The 12,378-nt window shown below is 46.0% G+C and overlaps 1 long non-coding RNA gene across 1 annotated transcript; it reads right to left on the minus strand.

Moving 5' to 3' along the window:
- Positions 1-7,234: 7,234 nt before the first annotated feature.
- LOC120706006 lies at positions 7,235-10,244 on the minus strand. The gene is made up of 4 exons (XR_005688149.1): positions 8,988-10,244; positions 8,686-8,741; positions 8,509-8,605; positions 7,235-7,630 (listed from the first exon to the last, which is right to left on the minus strand). It is a non-coding gene; the product is annotated as an uncharacterized LOC120706006 (long non-coding RNA).
- Between the last annotated feature and the right edge of the window lie 2,134 nt (positions 10,245-12,378).

Raw genomic sequence — 12,378 nt, forward strand, 5'->3', positions numbered from 1 at the left:
TCTTTCGAATTTGCGAACTCGTTCATCCCAAGTCCAGCCCGGTTTTGCATGACACTCTACAGCCGGGATTTGATACAGTAATCCCGGATATGCTACAGTAATCGTGGTTTTGTTTTTTTTCTAATTTATTTTGGCTGAGTCTTCGAAAAATCATAACTCTTCGATACGACATCGGATGAAGATGATTTTTATATGAAAATTGTAGCCCTCAACGAGATCTACAACTTTCTATTTTTGAATTTTTTCATTTTACGATGTTAAGATGATAAAAAAAATTATATAAAATTACAGCACCATAATAATCGCGTACTTTTGTCGCATTAGAAAATTAATATATTTTTTGTTTGTTGTCAAATAAAGACACTTTGTATACGAAAATTTTAACACTTTTAACGATCTATATTTTTATATTTTTATAGTTTTGAGTTTTTACATTTGAAGTTGTTAAAATATCGATAAAACAGTATAAAGCAGCATATTAAGTACACGAAAGACGTTGAGGCTTTATACTGTTTAATCAACATCTTAACAACTTCAAATGTAAAAACTCAAAACTACAAGAATCTATATCGTTAAAAGTGTTAAAATTTTGATATACAAAATGTCTTCATTTGACAACAAACAAAAAATATATTAATTTTCTAATGCGACAAGCAAAAGTACATGATTATTATAGTGCTGTAATTTTATATAATTTTTTTGAGCACCTTAACATCGTCAAATGAAAAAATTCAAACCTAGAAAATTGTAGATCTCGTCGAGGGCTACAATTTTCATATAAAAATCATCTTCATCCGATGTCGTATCGAAGAGTTATGATTTTTCGAAGATTTAGTCGAAATAAATTAGAAAAAGAAAAAACAAAACGCAGTTACTGTAGCAAATCCGGGGTCATTGTAGCAAATTACGGCTGCACAGTGCCATGCAAGTTATACAAAACCGGGCTGGACTTGGGGTGAAGGAGTTCGCAAGTTTAAGGTGCTAGATGTCTGATTTCTAAATTTATGGAACTATTTGACACAATGCTACGAGTTGAAATACCCACTGTGTATTTTACTCAATCCGAAATTTCCCGTATCGGGAAAGCCCACGCGTGGCTCGCGAGCGTGGGCCCATGGCAAGCGAGCGCGACACGACGTGGTGGGCAGCATGGCAATCGCGTGGCCCACCACGGCCCTGCGACCCGTGCCTGGCCGGCTCAGGCCCAGGTGGGGACCGCCGCAGGCCCAGCATATTCGTGCGGATGCGTGCTGGGCCACGTCAGACGTTTGGAGGGGGGGACCTGTCGCCCGCACACTAACTTCCCACGGCGGGCCCACAAATAGCCACTCCACACATGCCAAAAAGAGAGTTAAGCGAGGATAAGTGAGCAGGGGATAATTTTTTTTCCGAGAAGGGACAACTTTGTTATATTATTAAAAGAAAATAGGCGCAAGAACAGTGCTGCCCTTTTTCAGATGGGCCCCTCATTTACACAGAAATTACAAAGAAGTCCATCATCTTCTGCTCCAGTTGACCTGACGCAGCAATCAGAATCACATTGACCAGATCAAAAAAACCGCCGCCACCTTCTTCACTTCACCACCCGCCCAGATAAAAAAACAGACTCCAAACGAAGGTAAATAAATCGCATGAAATCCGCCAAAAGAGAGCATCAGTCGTCAAACTTTTACATCTGTCCACCTAACCTCTCTCCATCAGTGGCGGATCCAAGAATTGAGCATTAGGAGACTTATTTCTCCTTCTTCCTCCTTCCTCTTTTTTTTTTCTTCTTCCCCCTTTCTTCTTCCTCTACCTCATCCATGGCCAAAAAAAGTTGGGGGAGAGTAATCCATTGCACTACTCAAGCAGAGTAACCACCAAGCTTCTACGAGCACAATCCGCAAACCCACCCGAAAGGGAAGTCCGTCACCAACAAAGAACTCATCGCAGAAAAGGAAGCTACGCACAGAGAAGCACCACAACTCCATCTTAATGAAGAAACAGAGCACAAACCTCCTTGAAACTTCATCCCAAGCCATGTCGTCGCCGTCACTAGCATAAGAGAAGAGTAGAAGAAACAAAATTCTCCCGACAAGAGCTCCAAGGATCCCAGCAGACACGCCATCGCTGGCACCTAGGAACCGAAGGATGAGGAACAGCAGGCACAGATGATCGAGCATCATCGCCATCCACCGAACTTGGGCAACAGCGCCTCCGCCAACCTTCCAGCCAACCCTAGAACTACTTGTTATTCACCGGTGAGAGGTCCCCGACGCGGCAACCTCATCCCGAAGCAGAAGCTCCGCGCCTCCGTTGCCATGGAAGACATCGAGCTAAAGCCTAGATCTCATAAAACCTACCCTATACACCTCCGCCCGTCGATTCCGTTCCGCAGTTCCCCCATCTCCCCGGCGCCGGACTGGCCGTCGGGAGGAGAGGAACCGGTGGAATCACCAGTAGAAAACTAGATCGCCTCCGACTCGCCCTTTTCTCTACTGTAGCAAAGGGGAAGAAGAGTCGATGATTGTTCCAAGGTGTCTCCATAAACAGATTTTCCTCTTTTTTTGTGTGTGTATGTGTCGATTCAGCTACCATTTTCACTTGGATGGTTTTGCACGAGGTTGACCCATTGCGTTCTGGAAAGTGAGTTATTATTGGATTGCGATTTTGATGGTTTATTTATCCCATCTTAAACCGTACACTCAACACGCTTGGTTCTTGACGGGCAGAAAGGGACAACACGAAGGATTGTTTGGTGGTCCATGTATCTAGTGACCGGATCGGACAAGGAAAAGAAACGGTGGAGATTCGTGCAGCACGTAGTGGAAGGCTGCACCTGCACGGGCAGAACGGGCTGTGCCTGCTGCAGGAGCGTGAATGCTCGAACCGAGCCGTCCGAGGAACCGGCCACCCCACCACTGTCCCCTACGGCCGCGCGTCCTTTGATCAAAGTACCGTCCTAAACACTATCCTCTTTGCAACACTCGCTTGGTCTAGATTATAATCGATCTTTTCAATACTACTAGCAGAGACGCACGTGCGGCACGCACGTATATTTTTTAAAAAATTAGAGGAATCTTATAAATAAGAATTTTAAAACAATGTATTCAAGCAAAATGCTTATAATAATTGGGGGCAAAATAGAGACAATACCAGTAATAAATGGCATTGGTTCAATTTACATGCCGTAAATAAATTGATATTCAGACATATCGCTTTGGTACTGCATCTAATTAATAAAATGGTTCTACATATCAGAATGGTGACAGCAAAACTATTCTATATCACTATATGGCCTAAGGTTGGGCGGCCAACTGGCTAGCCCAGCCCGATGGCACTCCCACTCGAGGTCGCCGGTTCGATTTCCAGCCGGGATGAATTTTCTCGTGGGCAAAAAAATCCCCCTCGCTGTGCTCGCCGCAAGGCTTGGCCCTCTCGGGCATGGGCCAGGGTTCGGGAGATTTTTCCGCGGCCGGGTGAAGCCGTGTTGCTTCCTCTTAATGAAAAAACGGTTGGGGTCCGTTCACCCTTCCGGCCGCGTTTTTTTTTTCTATATCACTATATGGAAGCTTGAAGAAACCATCTCCAAATGATACTATCTGAATCAATTTTATTGTAACAAAAGCAAAATCTTAAGGACCACAAAGCAAAGCAAAGCTGTCATGAAGTGGAGGTACCTCACTTACAACCACACGGTCTGAATACCCAAGTTAAACATTCTTGGATACATCTATATATGCATGTCGACTGACTCCGCAACCTTCTGGGCCATGGAATCAGACAACTGATTACCAATTGTGACTTAATTCTCAACGCCAAACATGACACCAGACGGCCGCAACCATATGTAACTGAATATATTTTCTTTTAAAAATTACTGAATATTCATGAACAACACGAGGTCCTCTGCATAGCACCGCCGGAGCTTGAAAGCACGAGCACGCCTTTATGCAGCTTACTAATCAACAAAGCTAGCAGTGTTGGAGAGATTTTATCAAGTTCTACTCTATAGTTCACCTGCTATAGTATAGCATCTGTTACTTTTCTTTGAAGATTTTCAAAAAAGTCTCGACGCTGATCAACAATTTCTGTCGCCCTTCTCCTACCAACAATCCATGTTGTTCAGCCGTGGCCACCGACCCGCCACTGAGCTGCCGTAGCCGCCGACCCGCCACCGAGATGCTCCCTTCCCGAGACTTGAAGCATCGGCATTCGGCAGCACGCCAGTGCCTCGTCCTGTCGTCAGAATTGAAGGGAAGCTCCTCCATGGACATCATCTCTCCGTTCCCGGAAGGCGGCGACGTGAGTTCCTGCATAGCCGGCAGCCTGATGACGGGCCCCGTTACTTAGTGTGCGCGCAATCACGACGGAATATGCGGCTACGACGCTACGTGCTATTCGTTTTCTGGATGGCGGCGGGGTGCAGCGGCACCGCGGCAAGCGCAGCCAAGGCACGCGGCGTAGGACCGCGTGGAGGCAGCTCGCCATGGGAGGAGCGGCGGCAGCAGGGATGTGGGCGAGTCGGCGACGGTGACCGGCGGTCGGGCTCGGCGGCTCGGCCTAAACGGGGGAGGGCTGGGCGGGGCCGGGTGGGGGAGCAAGGAGGGCGTCAGGGCGAGCTCTGAGCTTCCGATGCCACGGCAATGGCAATACGTGGGATTTTGGACGCGGTGGGGTTGGACGCGGACGGATGACTGAATCTCGGATAGGCGAGGCCCCAAAGGTATAGTTGGCCAAATGGGCCAGGTCCGATGGGCCAGTACGGGCACGATCCGAAAAAACACGGTCCTAACATGGTACGGGCATGACACCATAGTGCCAGTGCTGCCACGAGGTATGTTCTATATAGTGCCTGGGCCGCAGGTCCGGCCCGCGGCACTAGCACGGGCACGGCACGACTAATGGGCTGGCACGATACCGGCCCGATAACACCAAAAGACATGGCCTTTTAATGGCCCATCTTGCATCCCAATTTGCAAAACTTAAGTATAAAACTCAACATTATTTTCCCACAGCCTCCATCCCTCACGCAACAACCTAGCGCCGCCCCCTCCGTTCTATCTCTCCCTCCCGACGCCGCCGCTTGCCCGATTTCGCTCCCTCCACCCAAAATCGTCGCTCCTGCTCCTGCTGCAGTGCCCCGACGACCTCCCCTCCTCCATCTTCGGATCTCCATGCCACTCCCCATTCTATTTGTGTGGCGCAGGCGCGCAGCGGGGCGCTGCAGCGGCACCACGACCTCGCGCGCGAGGCGTTGCGAGTCGGAGTGGTGGCGCGGCGGCAAGATGAAGCCGCGGCTCGACGGCGCGTCGGAGCTGTGGTGTGGCATGACGAAGCGGCGGCGCGACGGTGCAGCGGAGCCTCGGCGCAGCGCCATGGCAAGCCGGCATGGGCACGACGGGGCCGCCGTGCCTAAGGGCACGACACGGCATGGCCAGGCGTCCGTAGGGTCGTGCTAGTGCCTAGCTCTCGGCACGGTGGCCCGAGGCGGCACGGCGAGGCACGAGCGCGGCATAGTGCCGTGCCTGACCGTGCTCGTGCCAGTGCCGTGCGGCCCGTCTGGCCATGTATACCCAAGGGGGGAGAAGAGTTCAGCAGAGAAGGGAAGAATCCGAGACACACGTGAGACTCGATAAGAGGGTATACGTGGGCGGGTAGGATAACCGATGGTGACAAAATAATTAGCTTTTTTGGCAGAAATACTCTCTAACATGTGATTTTTACGGATCTCCGCCCCCTCCCACCTCCTTTCGACCCCGACAGGTGGATCCAGTGTGAGGGGTAAGGTGGGTTCAGTTTGGGTGAGAAAGGTTTTTAATTATTTTCGATCTTTATAGTATAGATACAATTTAGTCCAGATATCCATATAATTCATGATAAGATCTTTATCAGTTGGAATTTAGATGTTTGAATTTTGAATGTGATTAAACTTTAATCTTAATAACCCATTAAGACGGACTCTAAAATTTGTTACACTTTTTTTTTTATTCCTCAGAGAGTACAAGTTGTAGTATCTGAACGCACGTCCAAGCGCACACCACACCCTACCCACGCACACGACACACACCCTAAGGCGCACGCTAAGACCTAAACTTATACACACAACACGCCTGCAATACATGCACGAAGACCAGAACTTCGCTTAGCGACGAGAGCGTCGCCTCCTATTGTGCTGCACAGGCGTCCGAGGATACCACAACTAAAATGGGGAATAAATCCCCAGGTGAGCAACCCACGTCGAAGCTGGGCTTCGAACATGGGCGGGCAGGGAGCACACCGGCGTCCCTTGCCAACTGAGTTACGGCTCAGTCCTCTTGTTACACTTTTTTACTCCGCGAAAAAGGATCCGAATGTCGTGGTAGCAAAATTTTAGACGCTCTCGGCCCTTCGCAGGCGCATCGGAAGGCAAAGTGCCCGCCACCGCTCGGCCGCTTCCGGGGAAGACGAATGCGTCGACGCGTGGGGCGGCGCCGCCACCCGTCGACGCGCGGTACCTTGTACGCGCCGACGAGGAGCCAAGCGCCCAAGCGCGCAATGGCACCTGTCCCCTCTCTTTCTGTACCGTGTCCATCGCACCGTCAGCCGCCGCGCCGCTCGTCTCTCGATCTCTATATAATCCACTACCCAAGCGCATCTGCCACGGTGGCTCTGCATGCCGCTCGCCGTCGGCCGGCCGGCCGGCCGGCCACTCCTTGACGGCGCGGCAGTTGCTCTCTTCCGATCCGCTTCGCGTACGTCGCGTCGCGGTTGCAGAGGTCAGCTGAGCGAGGCTCCTCTCGATCGATTCCACCAACCTTTTTGCTCAGAACCATCTCGTGGCAATGATCAGTTAGTTCTTGCGCATAATTTTTCTTCAGTTCGAGGAAATCATCGTGGACATTATCACCAAGACCAGAATTTGTTCAGGCCACCAGGAAGAAAACGAAGCGATACAACCGGCGCAAGCAACCCAACAGCAAGACTTGCCTCTTCACCATCGCGTATACGAACTCCAGCAAGGGTACGTATATATCAGCGCATAATCCCATGCCAGGTTCTCAGACACATGGCATTTGCAAAAACTTGGGTAGGCAGAATTCAGTCACAATTGATGTCATCAGTAAACATTCTAATCATGAATGACTGATGTCATAAGTTGACCTCAACAACTCATACCTGAGCCTGACACCATCATTTCCATCTCTAGCCCAAAGCAACCATTCCTTAGCTATATGGAACTGTGAAGCCCATTTTGGCAGATAGAGTCATGCAGTAGATAGAAACTGAAATAAGTGGCTGCTGCATAGAGAGATCTGTGATGAATTCAACCTTATCAGTTACAGCAGCAGGCCTTTGGCACCAGGTATTGGCTGCATATCACAGCAGATAAGTGGACCAAGAAACATTGAATCCACAATCCCCTGAAGGGAGACCCCAGAGATGTCATCAGGTCCAAGCTAGGAACACCCCGTACGATCTCACAATCAGCGTGTAGTACAGGAATCAGAAAAGGGAACCAGAGTCCTAGCTGTCAATAGTAACTGCACCAAGTCAGCTTCGTTCACCGCTTGCGCAGTGCAGGTCGGGACACCCTGTTCCATGCTCACGCCTTGCAGTTCTGGGAGCCGCTTGCACTCCCTCCAGTGTTCTGTTTCCCCAACAACTGCATCTAATCATCATAGAAAAGTATAAATAAGCATCTCAGGCAGACTATATCGAATTTGGCAATTATGCAGAATGATGAGCAACAGTTTCATGATTTGAGTTGACTGACAATCATTTCAGGCTGCAGGCTATACGAACAGAACAGGACCCCATGATAAGTGCCTGTTTTTACACCCTATCCTGTGACTAGCACATTTCAGTAATAATAATAAGGCAGCAGAATACACTTGTTGTCACAGTCAGAGTACATGTCACTAGAGATTTAACCAGAAAACACAGGCAAAATAAGATATCATGATAGTTGCTTGCCATCTTATCTTGCTCCCAAACAAAACTCTCTGACAATGATTTTGATGCATGATCTGCCATCTCTGCATTCTGCATATATTTATTTTCCAATACTGGTGTGTCTAACAGTATACTTTTGCTAATGCTATTTGCGTGCAAATTAGCACAACTAAGTCACACTCCAATAATCAAAATGAACGTGGCTCTTGTGTGTTCCCTTATTATCAGCAAATCATTTGCCAAAACCTAGGAATCAATACACGCAGTCCAACTACGTCCATTTTGATAGCTTTTTCTCATCTTACTGGATAATTTTTCTTGAAGAAAATTGTCTCACTGTGGTCAAATAGTACTTCAACAAACCATATACCACCAAATAAGGGTAATAGCTGCCCAACTGGGTAATACCGATTCAAAGGAATACTATCTAGTTGTAACACGCAGTTTGAGATAAAAAGACAGATAGCTAAACAACCAGAAGTGATAACGGTGAAGTTTTGGCATGCTAAGCTAGGAACCCAAAAGCCTCACAAATTTGAGTGATCTTAATGTAAAGTAGGCACAAAGTTGGCAGCTAGAAACAGTTTCTCCTACCTTTTTCGATCTTGTATCCCTCAAAGCATTTCTCAGCAGATTCTCCAACTGCTCTAGCTCAGTGGCATCCGATTCTTCGGCATTGTTTTGGATAGACCTCAATTTTTAACACAAGAGTTGTTATGCTATCTAATAAATAAAAAAAAATCTGGGAGGAATATGAAAACTGAGTGTTACCAGGTTGCGATCTGCTGGAGCCTTGACTGCAGATCTGAAGAAGTTTCATCCTCGTTCTGTACCAAAATACTCAGTTAACTTCATCGTTAGTTGAACATTATAGCTCTTTTTTTGTTGGTATTTTACATACTGTACAAGCAGATCATGGTGTATCAGAACTGACAATGGCAAGAGTAGCATTATAGGCAGATTGATGGTTTGACTGGATTTTAAAATATGATAAAAATCTGAGTGGGTACAGGTTGCATGTCTGAAAATGAATAGCGAGTTATGCACTGCAAAAGCCACATTCAGATCTTTACATCATTTTTATTGTGATCTCCAGCTGCATTTGTTCCTGCCTTGGCAAATTGCTGATAGCGGTCAAATGTGTCTTCTATGCTGAAAAGGGAAAAAATTGTAGTAAGACATTAGTTTGTCATGTGGTAACCCCGTGAAGAATTAGTTAACCAATGGTAACAACATGAAACATCAATGGAGCCAGTTTGATTGCAGTTGTTTATTATATAAATCTGATCCTGAACTTTTTGGTGGAATATGCCTTATCCAAACATATCCCCTTATGCTTTTCAAGTTCAAGACTTTGATATAAGGCCATTGCATGGAGCGAAGTTGATCTCATGCCACTGCCACATTCCATTCGACACAAATATGTGTTTTGTAGTTTCATATTTATTCTTCTTAATTACTATCTACATACTCCACCCTTAAAAAGGTTTTGTGCTGCTATTTCTCTGGAACTTAGGTTATACCATTGGTAGCTTCAGTAACAGAAAACCATAAAACTGAATCACAACATACTTTATTTCTGTTCATTCTATTTAGTTTGATGTGTCAAAGAGGATCTACTGAACAATAATTAAAGTCCACATTTAGTGCAATGTCATCTCAAATACGTTTACAAGTAGATTTAAAGCTGTGAGACAACTTTCATATATGGGAATCTGTTGGGTGTTTTTTTTTCACCTTTTGCTAATTGCAAGGAAGCTCTGGTGTGATTCAATCATAATGAATTTAAGTAAAATATGCACATTTTAAGTATGGGTAGTGGAAAAAAAATAAGAACCACATATGAGGCCCTACGCTCAAGAAAAAAACTAAGCAATGGATGTTGCTTTACTAAGATTACGTTAGTTTCACACGCATGGATGTTGAAGCAAAGGGCAATGTTCTTCCCTCTATATGGTGAATAATGGTGGGTAGCAAATAGAGCTTTAATGGGTGCAAAGCTCTTGAGGAAGAAGAAAAGCTTCCAGGTATTTTAATGCAAAGGGTAATGGATATTTTGTGGGTGACAAAGGTGTGGAGCACAAATAACATCCTCATGTGTTATAAGCTCAAGGACAAGTACATCGATGCCGTCTAAAAGGTGGTCTCATGTATCAATGTAAAATCTTAAGACGACTCTGTGTCTCGTAGTAATACCATATGCTTTAATTTGTGGATAAAAAAGAGTATGGTGAGTTGTATTGCAACAACTCTTACAATGCTTCCAATGCTTTTGGAGTATTCTCGTGGTCCTCAATTTAGATCATGAGATGTTCTGTGAAGCCCCTCTGATCTACACCATCAAATTTCCTATATCATACTGTGTGAGATAACCTATCAAAGTCAAGATTAAAAATTTTGTAGGGCCTGGAAGAACATAACAACTATTAAAACAAGTAAATTGGATAATAGATTGTCTTCTCACCTGGTCTACAAACTGGATGCGATATGTGCTTTTAGTGTGTATTCTCCATCCGACGTCCATCTCTAAATATCTGGATCGCAACCAAGTAAATTGATCTATCCCCCACAGGCTTGCATGCTCCCTAAACTCAGTACCCATATGTAAAGAGCACAACTGATTAATCTAGAAATTGTTGTGCAACGCGTGTTGGACAATAAAATTCTTCCTCAATTTTTTAGAAAGACTTGGTGCTAAATTTTTTGGTGCCGCGCGGATAGCCCAACTTGAGTGTCAAAAACCAACCTTATTTCCTTTGCCCACTGTACTATTGTTGATGCGTTGAACATGTCTCGATCACCCTTATCACAATGAATGTCAAGACCAACCCACGGTCTACTGTGGTGCTTCCATGGAACCAGCACCATCGAAGTATAAGTGCTCTCACTAGCTAGCCGCTCAAGATCGAGAATCCCAAGGCCTCGCATAGGAGTGCAGAAACGAGGGCCACATCCGTTTTGCCCAAGGAAGCTTGGAGAGTATATGGCCGCGTCGGCAGCATGTAACACCCCTGGTGTTTGAAAGCTAATTAACCACTCATTAATTGTCTAAACATGCTTAATCCAAAACTAATTCAGCTTGCTGCCTGCTCCTCACCGTTGTCGTGCATCGATTGGCCGTCTCCACGGCGTGCTGCTCCAATAGCCGAGCGCCACCACTCCATCGCCATACCGCACCCATGCCGGCGACGGCAACAGGCTCGTCAACGCCACGCACCGGCCGCCTAGGGGCGAGCCATCTCCCCTTCTCTGGCCTTCCACGGCGTTCGTGCCGTCCCCATCCGTCTCCTGAGCTGACTGCCTGCTCTCTTCCTCATTTCTCTCTCGCTCAACTTCATCTTCTACCTCCGGACGCAAAAACAGAGCAAGCAGACCACTCGTACGATCTAAAATCTGCGAGCTTCCCTTCATAGATTCCAAATCCCTCACACCCGAAGCTCCCTCACCCGACGATCAGACCACCATGGACAGCACCTCCGCCCCTCACCATCGAACTCCTAGCTCCGGCCATCATTTTCTTCGTCTAGCAGTTCAAATCGAAGCTAGGAGATGCACTGATGCTCGTGCTTCTCTCGTTCCATCGCGTTCTATGAGTTTCCGCGCTCGTTCGTCGTGCCGTCGCCGCCGCCACACTGCTGCTCACCGCGGGCTGTACGCACGCGGCTCTGCGCCGCGCTGCCGTGTGCGCCGGCTCCACCCGACTGCGCTAGCCGCCGCGCCACCATGCCCCGTCACCGGATGTCCTCGCCGCCGGTGGGAGCTGGTCGCCACGCCGCAGGCCGTGACCTGTCTTACCGGTGGGTAAGATTTTCTGACTTTTATTCATGTAACGAAAACTTGTAGACTACATAGCAAATCAAGGAAAAATAGTAAAAATACAAAATTAGTTTTGTTAGAGTGGTTACATCTGTATCTATAAGGGAAAAATATTAATTCTTGCAAAATGATCTTTTTACCCTTGCAAAAATTTAAATTGTGTTTAGGCTTAATTAATTAATTTCTGCAAATCTGCTAGTCCAAAAATTATGAAATTTTTGGGGTACTTCATTTTATGCATGTGTAGTCCACTATAAAAATTTCATGTCCAGAAAACATAGTTTGATATGTTAATTGGGTTCTCCATATCTTAGTATATCTATAAATTAAGGAATAAATTATATGTAAGAAAAATCTTGTTAATTTAAATTAGAACACTGTATCAGTAGCTGTTTCATGTTAGATTTTGCTCATCACTAGAATGTACTCATGATCTACTTTAGTAAATCTATTTTGCTCATGGTGAATTTAGCTAGTTTGTATTAAAAACATATTTTTGGGGTTCATGCAAAAATAATTTAGTTAGTTTCTAATAATTATTTTATGCTTGATAAACTAGTTGAATTTAATTAGGACTTAGTTAATTAAAATAGTTTTCTTGTTGTTTGTAGATATACTAGTGTTGCCTCTTATAGTGGTTTAGTAAAT

The sequence above is a fragment of the Panicum virgatum genome, chromosome 5K, assembly GCF_016808335.1.
Source record: "Panicum virgatum strain AP13 chromosome 5K, P.virgatum_v5, whole genome shotgun sequence".
Classification (NCBI taxonomy): domain Eukaryota; kingdom Viridiplantae; phylum Streptophyta; class Magnoliopsida; order Poales; family Poaceae; genus Panicum; species Panicum virgatum.